The 15485-nt window shown below is 41.2% G+C and overlaps 1 long non-coding RNA gene across 39 annotated transcripts in view; it reads right to left on the reverse strand.

Annotated features, from left to right (window-relative positions):
• LOC147361841 (uncharacterized) overlaps nt 1–15485 on the reverse strand; it is a 256268-nt gene that overhangs the window by 171654 nt on the left and 69129 nt on the right. The window lies entirely within an intron of this gene.

Genomic DNA, 15485 nt, shown 5'->3' on the forward strand with positions numbered 1-15485 from the left:
CATTTGCAGATTCACCTACTTGGTAAAATCTCTTTGTAACTCTAAAATGAGTACTCAGAGAACTTCTGCATTCACTTGTGGATACGGACAGGGCAGCAAAAAATAAAATCTGAGACCCCCTGGTGCACATATTCAGAGCTGAAGTCAAACAAAGTGATTCTCTGCCTTATTTCATTTCTTATACTGTAAAGAAGTATTTTGGGGGGCCTCTGCTTAGTGCCTCATTCTTTACATTTTTATGCTTTTTTTTTGGTGATTTTCCTGTATAAAATGGCCCCAAGCATATTGCCCAAGGGGCTTCCCCAGGTGGTACGGTGGTAAAGAATCCACCTGCTAAAGCACGAGATGCAAGAGACACAAGTTCGACCCCTGGGTTGGGAAGATGCCCTGGAATAGAAACTGGCAACCCACTCCAGTATTCTGGCCTGGGAAACCCCATTGACAGAGGAGCCTGGCAGACTACAGTCCATGAAGCCACAGAGTCGAACCTGACTGAGCAACTGAGCACACATTGTGTAACTAAGTAATTAGTTATTAAGTAATTAGTTATTAGTAATTCCAAAATGCTGGTTGGAATTACTTAGCACAAAAAGGCTTTGATGTGCCCCATCAAGAAAATATATGCCTGATGGCTACAGTGGCAAGCTCTGTGGAAGGCAATTAATTGACTAGAGAATATATTTTTGCACTTTGGGGAATTTTATGTCAATTGCATGCATTACTGAACCAAAAAAGAAATTTTATACAAGAACAACATTTTACTCTCCCCGCTCACAATGATTTGAAGAGCAGCTTCTGACGTGTGGCCAATGCAGCAAAGAGATTACTTAAAGAAGATTATAATTCCCAAAGTCTGCCTCCGGATCTGTTTTATCCAAGGAGAACAACTCCTGTCTGGGATAGACTGTCATCCCTGGTGCTGTCCATACCCAGTGCTGAAAAGAGTCCCCAGACTACATGCTTTGTTTCTTTCATGGAGAGAGAAACAAATGTACACTCTTCCAAAACTTCAGTTGGAAAATAGAAAGGGCAGAAAAGGGATTTGAATTTGCTTTTTTAGTGAGAATATGTGGTTCTTTATTACCATAGTTTCACAAAAAAGTATCTTATGCAGGGTGTTAACATAAGCACCATCACTGAAAATAGTTGCCGGTGTCTTTATAGCAATTTAAATTAAACCAAAGCCTTGTATTTTTGGTACAAGATTTGGTACAAATTTATATTTTGTATTTACATTTTTGTATAAATAAATATTTATATATTTATAAATATAATGATGATGATACCATACATTGATTTGCTCAAGTATCATTCTCTAGATGTAATTAGGAACCAGAGAAAAAGATAAGTGATTAAGAGATGAAAATAAACATTTGGTAGAAATTTGGATTCTCTAAATCTGTTTTCATCAATACAAGTCATGGAGAAAGGGACAGGCCAACAGCATATATAAATATGGAGTAGGATCTATGGTAAGATTTCTCTTTTTCTAGCTCTTTTAGAATGTAACTGAAATCAGGGACATTTGAGTGAAGAGGGTTTTGGTTATAGACTGTTGTAGGCTATTCTAGGAATGAGGGCAGAGGTGACAGGCATCAGTCTCACAGAACCTTGAGAACACTGGCAATCAAGGTCTTTTGAATAATTAGACAGGCTGTTATTGTATCATTGTGGGTGTACAAGGATATAATATTGTGAAAACCAAATATACTCCTTTCTAATTTATCATGTGACCTCCCCCTGCCTGAAGTAGCCAATGTCAAAAATCCTTCTGTTAACCAGGAGGATGTAAAGGAGAATGTGGAAACATGATAAATATATTTTTCTATTGATAATATCTTTGAACTTAATAACAGTAAATTTAGCAAGAGTTTCCTGCAATGAATAGAGATGCAAATCAATTAAAAATAGGGGCATTTTTCAAAAGAAACCATTTCTGTACTGTTGAAAATTGTGGATCGTGCCTATCCTAATTGGATACTTTTTACTTGAACATCCCAGTTACACACTTTGAACAGAGTGCATTAAAACCAATGTGTATTTGAGGCCTTAAACAATAAAACAGCTCCCTCACTACATAGTTTCTCCTGACTACCATCACAGTCACACACACACAACACAAACACACATATTTTTTAACTGGATTTTACTCTTGATTCCTCTGCCTTGGCTTCCTTTTTCTTTTCAGCCCCATTTGGGTTTGTGAGGTTTGCTTGTTTGGTGGTTTTAATTTGGGGGGAGTTATGGGGGCTGATTGAAAATATGTGTGGCAGTGTTAAACCAGACAAATACCTGCTTCAACATTTACAAGCTGTGTTATTTATCTACTGCTACTGTAAGTAGCTCAGCTGATAAAGAATCTGCCTGCAATGCAGCAGATCCCAGTTCAATTCCTGGGTTGGGAAGATCCGCTGGAGAAAGGATAGGCTACCCACTCCAGTGTTCTTGGGTTTCCCCTGTGGCTCAGCTCATAAAGAATCTGCCTGCAATGTGGGAGACCTGAGTTTGATCCCTGGGTTGGGCAGATCCCCTGGAGAAGTGAACAGTTACCCACTCCAGTATACTGGCCTGGAGAATTGCATCGACTGAATAGTACAAGGAGTCGCAAAGATTCAGACACGACTGAGCAACTTTCACTTTCTCTGTAAGAAATCACCACTAACTTGGTGGTTTGAAACAATACAAATTTTTATCCACATTTATTGAGGTCAGACCCCAAAATGTGTTCCACTGGGCCTGCTTGAAGGTGTGAGCAGAGCTGCATATTTTCTGGATGCTCCAGGAAGAATCTGTTCTCCTGTCTTTTTCAGCTTCTCAGAGCCACCCACATTCTTTGGCTCATGTCCCTCACCTCCATCCTCAAAGCCAGCAGTGTAGCATCTTTAAACCTCTGACTTTGACCCTCCTACCTCCCTGCTTCACTTACAAGGACTCCTTTGATTAAATCGAGGCCACCTTGATAATCCAGATTAATATCACCATCTCAAAATCCTTACCCACATCTGCAAAGTTCCTCTAAACATGTAAGGTAACATATCCATAGATTCTAGAGGTTAGGACATGGACATCTTTGGAGTGAAAAGAGGTCATTATTATGCATACCACACTGGCAGTCACTGGACAAGTTAGCTGCTCCTTAAGCCTGCTTCCTCCTCTGCCAACTTAAGATAATAATAATGTTTATCTCATTAGCTTCAGCTCTTGATTTGGGGAGATTAAAAGAAATCTCCTTAGATTTTCCACACTTTCCATTTGCCTTTGCCAAACACTCTTCTAAGAAAGATATTTTAGAATCTAAATTTATTTTGAAAGTTTCTGCATACTAATCAAAAAATTAAAGGCCATTGAATGTTCGGAATTTTACTACCTTTTCATGGTATAATACTTCTCACATGAATTTTGTTCATGTTAAAGATCTACAAAAGTGGCTCTTATTATGCTAAATGACGCTTGTGAGATTGTGCCATTTGGTACAATAGTCACACCAAATAAAGTTACAGAATAAATACATGTAAGGGGTGTGACCCAGGGGAGGAACAAACTTTAGATTTAGACTAAGACAGTCTATAGAGTACTGTCATGATTAGTAAGAGCACTGAGCATGTAACTTCACATCTCCAGCATGTAACCAATTGACTAATCACCCTGACAGAGAATCTGACAAAACTCCAGCCTGTATGGAGATGGGACTAATCCAAATAGTTGTAGGGGATATAAAAACAAGACTGAGGAGCATCTCCTAATGCCTAGATAAGATGACCCAGGGTAAAAAGTATACAGGGATATCCAGCAAGACTTTCTGAACTTGTTTTCACAGATGATCACATCTATACCTATCCTCTTTCTACACATTCACTGTAGTAAATTCAAAACATACAGAAACAGAAGTAGACAGGGACAAGCAAAACAGTGGTTTAATTAGCAACAAGGCAAAGTTCAACCACAGATGAGAGTTGCTCAATACGATTATTAGCCAAAGAATCTCAACTGAGATGGCCAAAAGTTCATTAGGGTTTTTCCATAAGATTGTATGAAAGACTCGAATGAACTTTCTGGCCAGCCCAACATAAACTTATCATTTGTTGCTCAATGGAAAATAATTGGAACTCAGATCCAACTCAAGACTTGCCCCACCATTCTGGTCAGGGGAGGTTCCCAGGTCTTATGCTGTGGCCTTGAAAGGTATCTTAGCTGGATCCCAGTAAACTTTAAGATAGCTGAAATTTTCAAAATAACTCGCTTTAATAAAGTAAAAGCTAAGATTATTTAAACTCACTTCAGTAAGGGAGAAAGAAATACCATCTTGACAAAGTTTTAAGGTATCACAAGGGGGATTTTAGAAGTGAGATATTTATAGAGTTTGGATTCTGGCCTCATCTGATTTAAAGAAGGCTCTTCAAAGAAGGGAAGTGATTGGGATCAAAGTTCAAGACAGGGCTGTTCAGGATTGGCGGAGATAGTAAGGGAAGGAAGGGTCTTAGTAAGTACTGAAATACTTTGATAAGCAACCTGTTTGAACAGATGAGCAGCAGACTGTTGTCTCAGGCAAATTGATTTATAAGAATTTCTTGAAGCAAATAGTGAAGTTATTTATTGATTTACAGTCTTATCTCTTCTGGGCTGAAACAAACAGCTAAGTCATGTTGACACAGATGCTCTCAGTTCTTAGCCCTGGTTATGTCACACTGATGTAGGTGTCATAGTTCTGAGTCATGGGGGCCACCCAGTTAAAGACACGGTTTCCTAACCCCAAGCCCTGCTTGCAGGTATGTGAGATCACATAATTTTGAATAGTGGGATAAGAGTAGAATTGGTAAATGTAACTTTAGAGTTGTACTCTCTTTGGGGGGGTCAGGGGTGGCGGATATGTACCTTATAGCCTTCAGGATTTTAGGCACCTGACTAGGGATTGAACCAGGGCATTGGCAGTGAAAGCACCAAGTCATAACCTCAGGACCACCAGGGAATTCCCTAGACTAGGAGAGTTTTCTTTTCTTAAGAACAAAATAAATGCACCCTCTTTCTTCCCTTTCTTCCTTTCCACTGCTTGGAAGGTGATAGAAGGATCCAAAGCAGTTACCATAAACCAGAGGGAAAAAATTTAATGTTGATGATATGTGTGCATGCATGCTCAGTCATGTTCGACTGTTTGTGACCCCATGGACTGTAGCTACCCAGGCTCCTCTGTCCATGGGAGTTTTCCAGGCAACAATACTGGAGTGGGTAGCCACTTTCTCCTCCAGGGGTTCTTCCCAACCCAAGGACTGAACCCACATCTCTTGCATTGCATGCACCAGCAGGGAAACCCAATGTTGAAGATAACAGAAGAAAACAATAATAGACCCCTAGGTTCCCATAATTCCCTATCACCTCAGTCCTGAACTACTTATATTCAGATTGGTACAAAGAAATAGCCTATCTTATTTCAGCCACTGTTATTTTTAGATGTTTTTCAACAGTATTCTAACTAAATCTGCATCTCAAAATCAGTATGTTCGCCTCTCTAGTTACTAGATATTTTTTTTCTTTACTTAAAAACCACACCCAATCCTTCACCACATCCTATCAGCAATGCTTCAAACCTTACCCCCAAATTGCCTACTACTCTCTCCCTCCATTCCCGCCCCTCTAATTCCAGCCACCAGCATCTCTCACCTGCAGTAACCTCTCATTCATTCCTTAGGTTTACACTTGAACCCTCTACAACCCATACTCTATATAACTAAAGAAGAGACACTTGAAAACACGAAACAGGTCAGATCATTGCCGTGTATAAACCTTTCCTTTTCACATAAAATAAAATCCAAACTCTCTCCCATGACATACAAAGTGCAATATGATCTGACCCCTGCCTACTTCCCATTGTCAACTCTCGCCCATCTCTTCACTTACGGAGCTCCAGTCATACTAATCTTCTTTAAATTCGTTGATAATCCAAAGGGTACTCCCTTTTCAATAGGCCCTGTGCATCTTATATTTCCTCTAGCTAGATTATACCTTCCTCTGATCTTTATTTTCTCTGACTTCATGCACTTACAATGACCAAAAGCATCCAAACGAGCAACTTTATAGCTCTATCTAATTTGAATCTTGCTTCCCAGGGTATAACAAAATTTGTGGGTGATACACATTACTTTCTCTAAACAGCCTCAGGGATAAAAGCTTATAGACTGCTGAGCTGGGAAAGTCACAAAGCAAAACAAACCAAAAAAAAAAGTGTTAGAAAGGAACTAGAATTTGACCTTTTGTTTCACAGTCTAACACTCCCTCTATCTCATCATGGAAGATATCTACTAAAAGAAACTTGCAATTTTCAAAGATTTTAAAAGAAATTAAAAGAAGGTTGGCTATCCAGCCTCTAGAATATAATACTGCAGACCTTAAGATATAAGCCTGAAAAGCTGTGGAAGAATTTTGAAAAACATGAAATGTTTGAAATGGCAACCCATTCCAATATTCTTGCCTGGGAAATCCCATAGACAGTGTAAACTGGCAGGCTACAGTCTACAGGGTCACAAAGAGTCGGGCACAACTAAGTGACTAAGAGAGAGAGGGAGAAATACATATAAAAGAGTCTTGAGAATAAAGTTACTGCATGTTATTTGTATAAACATTGGGATTTAGTTAACAAAATGTTCAGGCCAAATATCACTGTGGGAGCCCAGAATGTGTAAGCTACATGGAGTGGACACCAAAGTGTTATCTCCTTTCAGTTAATACGCTTCTCATCTTTGTGGCAATAGGAGAAAGAATAAAGCAGAAAACATATATTCTAAATCCAGCAAAGTTAATACTTTAAACTTCATTCAATAGAAACATGGTAATATTACTTTGGAGATAATGAAAATTACAGTATTTAGATGGAAAGCAAAAAAGAGTGAGAGAATCTGAGTGCATTGTGTGTTTCCTGAGTCAGAAAGATGTGAATTAAAGATACTGTGTTATTGGCAGTAGAATCTATTGTTATTTATGTTATGGTGGGAACTTCGTTTCTCCTTATTCCAAGGATTTAACTGTTAAGAGAGTGAGCTACTGAGCATTTAGAAAAGAACTGAAAAAGAAGATTAACAAGATAGTGTTCTAAGTATGATAATACAGAAAGAGTATGGCCTCCAATCAGCACCTCTACTCTTCCTAAGCTGGGTTTCCTCAGACAAGCTGCTTAATCTAAGTTTCTCCTCTGCATCTGTGAACAAGAAACTGTCAAGCAATCTGTACTTAATATGTATTTTTTTTTAAATGGTACAGTTCCCTAGTAGGTCACCTCAATCATCACCTTTCCAGACCTTTTGCAAGTTTCACACTTTGTAAATCAGTTACAATGTACAAAGTCCCTGGAACAGCCCAGAGTACTATTTTTTTTTAAACTTTTAATTTTATATTGGAGTATAGTTGATTAATAATGTTGTGATAGCTTCAGGTGGACAGCAAAAGGACTCAGCCATACATATAGATATATCCATTCTCTTCCAAGCTCCTCTCCCATCCAGGCTGCCACATAAGATTGAGCAGAATTCCCTGAGCTATACAATAGGTCCTTGTGATAACTTACAGTGAATGATGTTGGATTCCTGATCTCCAAAGAAGATTTAGCTTCAAGACCAGGGACCAGGCTTGATCACTCTAGAGCTTTTGTGTAGCAGAATTCTATTAAAATATAAAAAGGGACAGAGAAAGCTTCTGATGCAGACATCAGAAGAGGGATGGACAGTGCCCCCTTGCTAGTCTAAGCAAGGGAGTTATATACTTTTAAAATTGGTTATTTGAAAAAATCAAAAGAATGTCTCAAGGTTGCAAAGATCTTACTAGACCCACTCCCATAATATGGACTTTCCTGGTGGCTCAAATGGTAAAGTGTCTGCCTACAATGTGAGAGACCCGGGTTCAATTCCTGGGTCAGAAAAACCTCCTGGAGAAGGAAAGGGCAACCCACTCCAGTATTCTTGCCTAGAAAATCCCATGGATGGAGGAGCCTGGTAGGCTACAGTCCATGGGGTCACCAAGAGTTGGACATGACTGAATGACTTCACTTTCTTTCTTTCTTCTTTTCCCATAATATACATTTTAAGATGACAGGATTAGTCAGGTTTTCAAGGAAAAACTGTCTCAAGCAGGATATATTGTTGTTATATAATCCCTACTTAAAGGAATGTAGAAAAACAAATTTGTCCTTTCCTCCTCCTTGAGAATTCTAGACCCCTATCTCCTCTTCAAGAGCCCCAGACCCCTTTCTCCTCCTTGCTGCTGCTGCTGCTAAGTCGCTTCAGTCGTGTCCGACTCTGTGCGATCCTATAGACGGAAGCCCACCAGGCTCCCCTGTCCCTGGGATTCTCCAGGCAAGAACACTGGAGCGGGTTGCCATTTCCTTCTCCAATGCATGAAAGTGAAAAGTGAAAGGGAAGTCGCTCAGTCGTGTCCGACTCTTAGCGACCCCATGGACTACAGCCTACCAGGCTCCTCCATCCATGGAATTTTCCAGGCAAGAGTACTGGAGTGGGGTGCCATTGCCTTCTCCATCTCCTCCTTGGGGACCCCAGAATTATCAACCTGCCTAGGAACTGATTCTCTCATTCCCCACACCCACCCTGCCTGCCACCCTTTTCTTTTAGGAGAATTATGTTGCCAAGGGAAAGGAGCGTCATTTTCATTCCATAACTACTTCCTTCTGTGATGGAGCATTGTCCTTAAGTTGCTGAGGCAACATATTTTCCTAACCCTCATATTGAGGGTCTATGATCCAGGTAATAGTTAGAGGAGGCTGTGGCACTCGCAGGAGCCTGGACAACATTTGTAACTTAAAAGGTTTCAAACAGTTAGAAACAAATGCCATTTTACAGTTACAGATGTAAGGCAAAATAGTCATTAAACCAAGTTAAAACATAATCAAAATTAAGAGTCGCATTATGTCCATAGTTACATTTAGTCCATCTTAGGATTGTTAGATGTCATCAGATCAAGGAAAGGTGTCACATATGATTGTTGTTGGTGAAGGTATTCATAGACTTGAAGAAAGTCCTTTCCTTGAAGTGGAGAAACCCACCATGGGAAGCCTTCAATTGATAAGGAGGTTGAAAAGCTGAAAGCTGAGTCACACAGTTAATTCTAAGGCTTTAGGATCTATGAAATATCTATGCATAAAAACTGTCTGTCATTGAGATAATCCTATTTTGGGGGAGCAGTTAGAGCACTCATTAAAGGTATTGGTAAAACTTCAAACCAACTGTCTTGTGTTTCCTGAGTTAGGTTACACAGATGCCTCTTAATAATGCCATTAGCCTTTTTCTACCTTTCCCGAAGACCGGGGTCTCCAGGAACAGTGTAAGTGATATTCTATTGCTAGAGCTTTCAACACCCCTTGATTTACATCAGCTTTAAAGATGGAGCCATTGTTGCTCTGAACTTTAGAGTTTAAGATCCTACTTACATCATGAGAAGTCAGTACAGTAAGATTTCGCCCATTCCTTAACCTCAGGCTTTAATGGATACTGCTTTTGATGTGAAAATGGGCAAGAGTCTTTGAACTTGATAACAACAGAACCGCATTTTGTGCTCGACCCATAATTTTTCCATCAGCCCACCCTCTAGGATTTACATTTTGTTCAATTAAAAAGAGCAGGTTCCATATTCATGAAACCAGAGGGCTGGACCTTGTTCAGCATATCCCTCCCCAGAAGGGGTGAGGGAGACTCTGGCATGATTAGAAACCCATGAGAAAATAGCACTGGAGTCCCAGTTGCAGCTTAAAGGATGACTGAAATAATATCATTTGGCTCGACCCGACAGTCCCATTACAGTAGTGGATTGGGAGGAAAGTGGACCAGGGACTTCAGTGAGCACAGAGAAAGTTGCCCCAGTGTCCAAAAGGAATGACTGACTGCCCCTCCACAGTTAGTAATACCCAGGGCTCCTCAGGTATTATTAGGATGAGGGCTTGTGTGGGGGCCCTGGGCACCTTTGGTCCCAACTGTCTTGAGAGTCTGACCCCTGGGGCCTACACCTCAGAAGACAGCCTCTTCTCTAGTCCTTTGCAGAGCAGACAGGGAGTTGGGGGTAGCTTAGATGCCTAAGGGCAATCCCTCTTGATATGCCCCTCCTTTTCACAGTAATAGCAAGTCCGTCCCTTTTCACCTGGGTCCCTCTGGGCATTTTCCCCAGGCTGTTTCAGAGCAGGTCTAACAGCCATTGTTGAGGCTTCAGTCTTTTGCCTGATTTCTTTTTTTTCCCTTCCTATTCTCCTCCTCCTATACTCTACCATAATATATCATCTGGGCCAGCTGCAACAGTTTTTCTAAAGACTGATTTGGTCCAAACGCCTGTTTTCATAACTTACAGCAGATATCTGGAGCTGAATGCGTGAGAAATCTATCTTTTAAAATTATTTCTCCCTCTGTAATTTTGAGATCAACGTCAGTAAACTTGCAGAGCCCCCCATAGTCTATCTAGGAAACTTAGCATAGTTTAAAGTCAGTGCGCACTTGCTTGAGTCCTTCAAGAATACATCTGGCAAAGTGGCTCTGTTATGGGAACCGCTTGGCTCCCAGTAGGGAGAAGAGCAATTTCGTGCTCCTTCATCTCCAAAAGTAGTAGCTTCCCCCAAAACTCAAGTTTTCAAGTAAAGTAAAACTAGTTCCGTAAAGGCTTCTATGTACTTTTGGATCCCCTAAATAGTCTCAACTGCATTGGTACTGTTTGAATTTTTACGGAGACTGAGGCAACCCCTCCTAGAAGGGTGCCCTCTCAGCCTGTTCAGTTGGGAGCCCCAGATACAGGGGAAAGGAAGAAGACAGGAGGGAGCTACAGGTTTCCCACCCAAATCTGCACCCTTAGGACATAAGTCTGGCATGTCTTGCAGAGAGATAAAGAGCAGCACACATGGCACTGCTATCCACTTCTCTTGTTTTCTACAGAACCAAACAGGTCTAACTGTAAAACAGTATGGTAATTAAGAGACCCTTCAACAGGCCAGCGTTCCCCATCTTCCAAAGGATCCTGTGGACATTCAGTACCACCGAAGAAGATCAGGTGTGTCTTTTTTAAACTCTGGGGATCAAACTTGTCCCAGCTTTTTAAAAAAATATATTTTAAAAGAGTGGTTCTGGAACTGTTAGCTCCCATCTGTAAAGAGAAAAAAGCAGCATCCACAGCCATGGATTCTTTCCACCAGAGGCATCCCTCCCTGTTCTAGGTGGGGGTGTAGAGAGACTTTCCACTGAAGCTTTCCTCCCCTGGTCGGACTCAGTCTGTCGCTTACTGACACAAGCGCCTTACTCATCTCTCCCGGTTCTACCACCGAAGCTGGTGGAGATGCACGAGGGGTAGACCTGATGGCAACCCAAAATTATTTAGCTCCTTACCACCAAGACCTTCGTTTGATTTCTTATCCTCCTCTGATGCCGCCCGGAGTGGAGCAGAGTAGCCTTTTGAAATGTTTCCCAAGCCAGGACTACTAGGGGAAGCATCCGTCTTCCCTCTGCCTGTGCACCTTCCTGAGTACAGTCCTGACTGCAGTAGACATGGTGAGTCACCCAGGGATGAACACCAACCAAGATGTCCCTTCTGAGTGTCACCACACTAGTATATGTGATAGCAAAAGAGGTGGTGGACAGTCAGCCAGTGAGGAAAAAGTGATTTTTGTCCTCAAGCCATTAGGGCCAATCCTTCCAGTTCATTTCCACAGATTCCACAAAAAGAATACCTAAGGAGATGAAACAGAAGCCACTGGAGAGCTTTCTCTGGTCTGCTAAGAGCTAGCACTACCAAAGGAAGAAGCCCATTGCACTTCCAACCTGACCAGATCCTGCAATTCCTGATCTGTGTCCTCAGAAACCTCACGGTCACCAGCAGTGCTTCTAACCACATAGATCAGAGGCGCAGCCAAGACAAAGACTCACTTTCAGGTCGCTGGCCCCTGAGGCATGCAGCCAAGACAGACAACGCTGCTGAAGCTAGAGTTCCACTTCGTTTCCAAATGTGCTCCTGTAACTTTTGGCTCCTAGTAAGGCTAGGCGCTTCCATGCATGGGGTCTAAGTAAAAGTACATAGCAACAGCATGGATCAAAAGTCCCTTGAAAGTCTATAATCTGACAGATTAGGTTAGTAGTTCTAATTCCCCACACAATTATGAAATGATCAAAGAGACCAGGAAAAGATGAACTAGAAAGGAAAGTTTGGTCCACACGCTTCGCCCATTTCTGGCCACTCCCTTCGCAGGGATGGTGGGTGTCTCTTAGCATTGGCAGGTCGGTATAAACCCCAGACAAGGCTCCCCTTTTGGGGGCTGCCTTCAGTCATTACAAGGCACTGTGAAGCCGCAGAGCAGGGCTCATCATTTGCTTCACGCAGGTCATGTCATTCATTCACACAAGCACACCGAAGAGTTAGTAAAGTAAAGCAGAAAATGTGTATACTGAGAAAGCAGAGAGGCTAGAGCTCTGAGTGCCCTTACATTGTCCTGAAGATACTCCAAGAAGACGAGCCCCCAAGATGATAGCTTATGGTGAATGATGTCAGATTCATGATCTCCAATACAGAAGATTCAGCTTTGGGACCAGGAACCAGGCTTAATCACTCAAGAGCTTTTGTATAGCTGCTGCTGCTGCTAAGTCACTTCAGCCGTGTCTGACTCTATGTGACCCCATAGATGGCAGCCCACCAGGCTCCCTCGTCCCTGGGATTCTCCAGGCAAGAACACTGGAGTGGGTTGCCATTTCCTTCTCCAATGCATGAAAGTGAAAAGTGAAAGTGAAGTCACTCAGTCATGTCCGACTCTTCGCAACACCATGGACTGCAGCCCACCAGGGTCCTCCGTCCATGGGATTTTCCAGGCAAGAGTACTGGAGTGGGTTGCCATTGCCTTCTCTTTTGTGTAGCAGAGTTCTATTAAAGTATAAAAAGGGACAGAGAAAGCTTCTGACATAGACTTCAGAAGGGGGACAGGCAATGCCTCCTCGCTAGTCTAAGCAAGGGAGTTATATACTTTTTTAGTTGGTTATTACAATAAATCAAAAGCATGCCTCAAGGGTGTAAAGATCTTACCAGACCCACTCCCATAATTTATATTTTAAAATGACAGAACTAACAACAGAAAGATTTTACCAGATCCATTCCCATAATGCACATTTTAAGATAACAGGATTAGTCAGAAGGTTTTCAAGAAGGAGAAACTGTCCTCAAGGAGGATACATTGTTGTTATATAATCCTTACTAAGGAATGTAGGAAAAAATGTTGTCCTTTCCTCCTCCTTGAGAATTCCAGACCCCTATCTCCTCTTTGAGAGCCTCAGACCCCTTTTTCCTCTTCTGGAACCCTGGACTTCTTATCAACCTGCCTAGGAATTGACTCTCTCACTTGTTTGTTATCTATTTTAAATACAGAGGTGTGCACCTGTTTATCGCAAACTCCCTAACTATCCATTCCCCCCATCCTTCCCCACTGGGAACCATAAGTTTGCTTTACAAAAATAGTGGTATGTTATATTATCTTACTCCTTGGAAGAAAAGTTATGACCAACCTAGATAGCATATTGAAAAGCAGAGACATTACTTTGCCAACAAAGGTCCGTCTAGTCAAGGCTATGGTTTTTCCATTGGTCGTGTATGGATGTGAGAGTTGGACTGTGAAGAAAGCTGAGCGCTGAAGAATTGATGCTTTTGAACTGTGGTGTTGGAGAAGACTCTTGAGAGTCCCTTGGACTGCAAGGAGATCCAACCAGTCCATTCTGAAGGAGATCAGCCCTGGGTGTTCTTTGGAAGGAATGATCCTGAAGCTGAAACTCCAGTACTTTGGCCACCTCATGCGAAGAGTTGACTCATTGGAAAAGACTCTGATGCTGGGAGGGATTGGGGGCAGGAGGAGAAGGGGACAACAGAGGATGAGATGGCTGGATGGCATCATTGACTCGATGGACGTGAGTCTGAGTGAACTCCAGGAGTTGGTGATGAACAGGGAGGCCTGGCATGCTGCGATTCATGGGATCACAAAGAGTCGGACACGACTGAGCAACTGAACTGACTGACTGACTGATATTATCTTCAACAGGTATTTCTCAATTTTATCTGCCCTTTTTAATTGCCTTATCTCTTTTTCATTCATTTAAAATTATTTTACCTTTTATTTATATATCATCTAAACAAAACTAACCGACTCTCTCTTACATATGGATAAAATATAACAAGGTTGCTGAGTTATGGAACACTGGAACCATGAAAATTCATACTATGTTCCTTGGATTATCTAGACTTAAGGTTAATTATAAAACACACGCATGTTATTAGTTATTAGTTCTGTTTCTTTGGAAAACCATAACTAATAAAAACACATATCAAATGTGTTAGCACAGGGTTTCTTGAAGCCAACAATACAGGTATTCGATACAAGTCAAAGATCAAATACACCATAGGCTACTCAGAAGCCATTTTCTTCACTGTTAGCCTATTGAGCATTGTTTCCTGAAATGATACTTTTGCTGAGGCAGTTTCAATTGGAGCTCTTTCAATTCAGAGAAACAATTCGCAGACTGCCTTACTGTCAGACTCATATTGACCTGAATTCAATGTACAATAATATTAAATAGTCACTACACATTGATACCTACTATGTGTCTGGTCCTTATTAATGATAATCCTGCAAGAAATATACTGTTATACTCATTTTATAGATGAAGAAATTGCCCAGGTAAGCCCTTTACCCAAAGAAATGTCTCAGTCAACACTGAAATGTAAAGAGTAACAGAATGCTAAACTAGTAATTAACCACTTAATCAGGAAGCATTCCTTGGACATGTTATGTGCATTGAATACATACTATATTGCACTGTGAATGTCTAAGATGGTCAGCAGACGTATATTTTGGAAAGACTTTCTAAAAGGCCAAAAAGATATCTTGTCAACTCTTAATTATTCAGGAAAAAAAGAAAAACAGCTCATCTGTAATCATTTCAGCTAAGTTATTATTGTTCCAGTTCCTGCCTTACCAAAGACCTCCAGTCTCTTATATCCAGCTGTATCAAGTGAACAGCTTAACTGAAAAACACACTAAATCTCAGAATTAACTTGTCCCTGGTTTCTTTCCTTCCCTAACACACCAATTCTAATTGACCAGCCGCTGCTCCACTCTTTACATTTCGATACAAGTCAAAGATCAAATACACCATAGGCTACTCAGAAGCCATTTTCTTCACTGTTAGCCTATTGAGCATTGTTTCCTGAAATGATACTTTGGCTGAGGCAGTTTCAATTGGTGCTCTTTCAATTCAGAGAAACAGTTTCGCAGACTGCCTTACTGTCAGACTCACATTGACCTGAATTCAATGTACAATAATATTAGTCACTACACATTGATACCTACTATGTGTCTGAATTGGACGACAACTAATTTTTGTTCCTGGTAGAATCTTGAGCCAAGCCATCATCATCATTCACCAGGAATGCCATCAGAGCCTCCTAATTTGTCTTCTTGCTTCTATTCTTGTTCCCCTTCCCCAGAA

The sequence above is a fragment of the Bos grunniens genome, chromosome 12, assembly GCF_055505025.1.
Source record: "Bos grunniens cultivar Pamir isolate PY7600 chromosome 12, Bosgru_T2T1.0, whole genome shotgun sequence".
Lineage (NCBI taxonomy): Eukaryota > Metazoa > Chordata > Mammalia > Artiodactyla > Bovidae > Bos > Bos grunniens.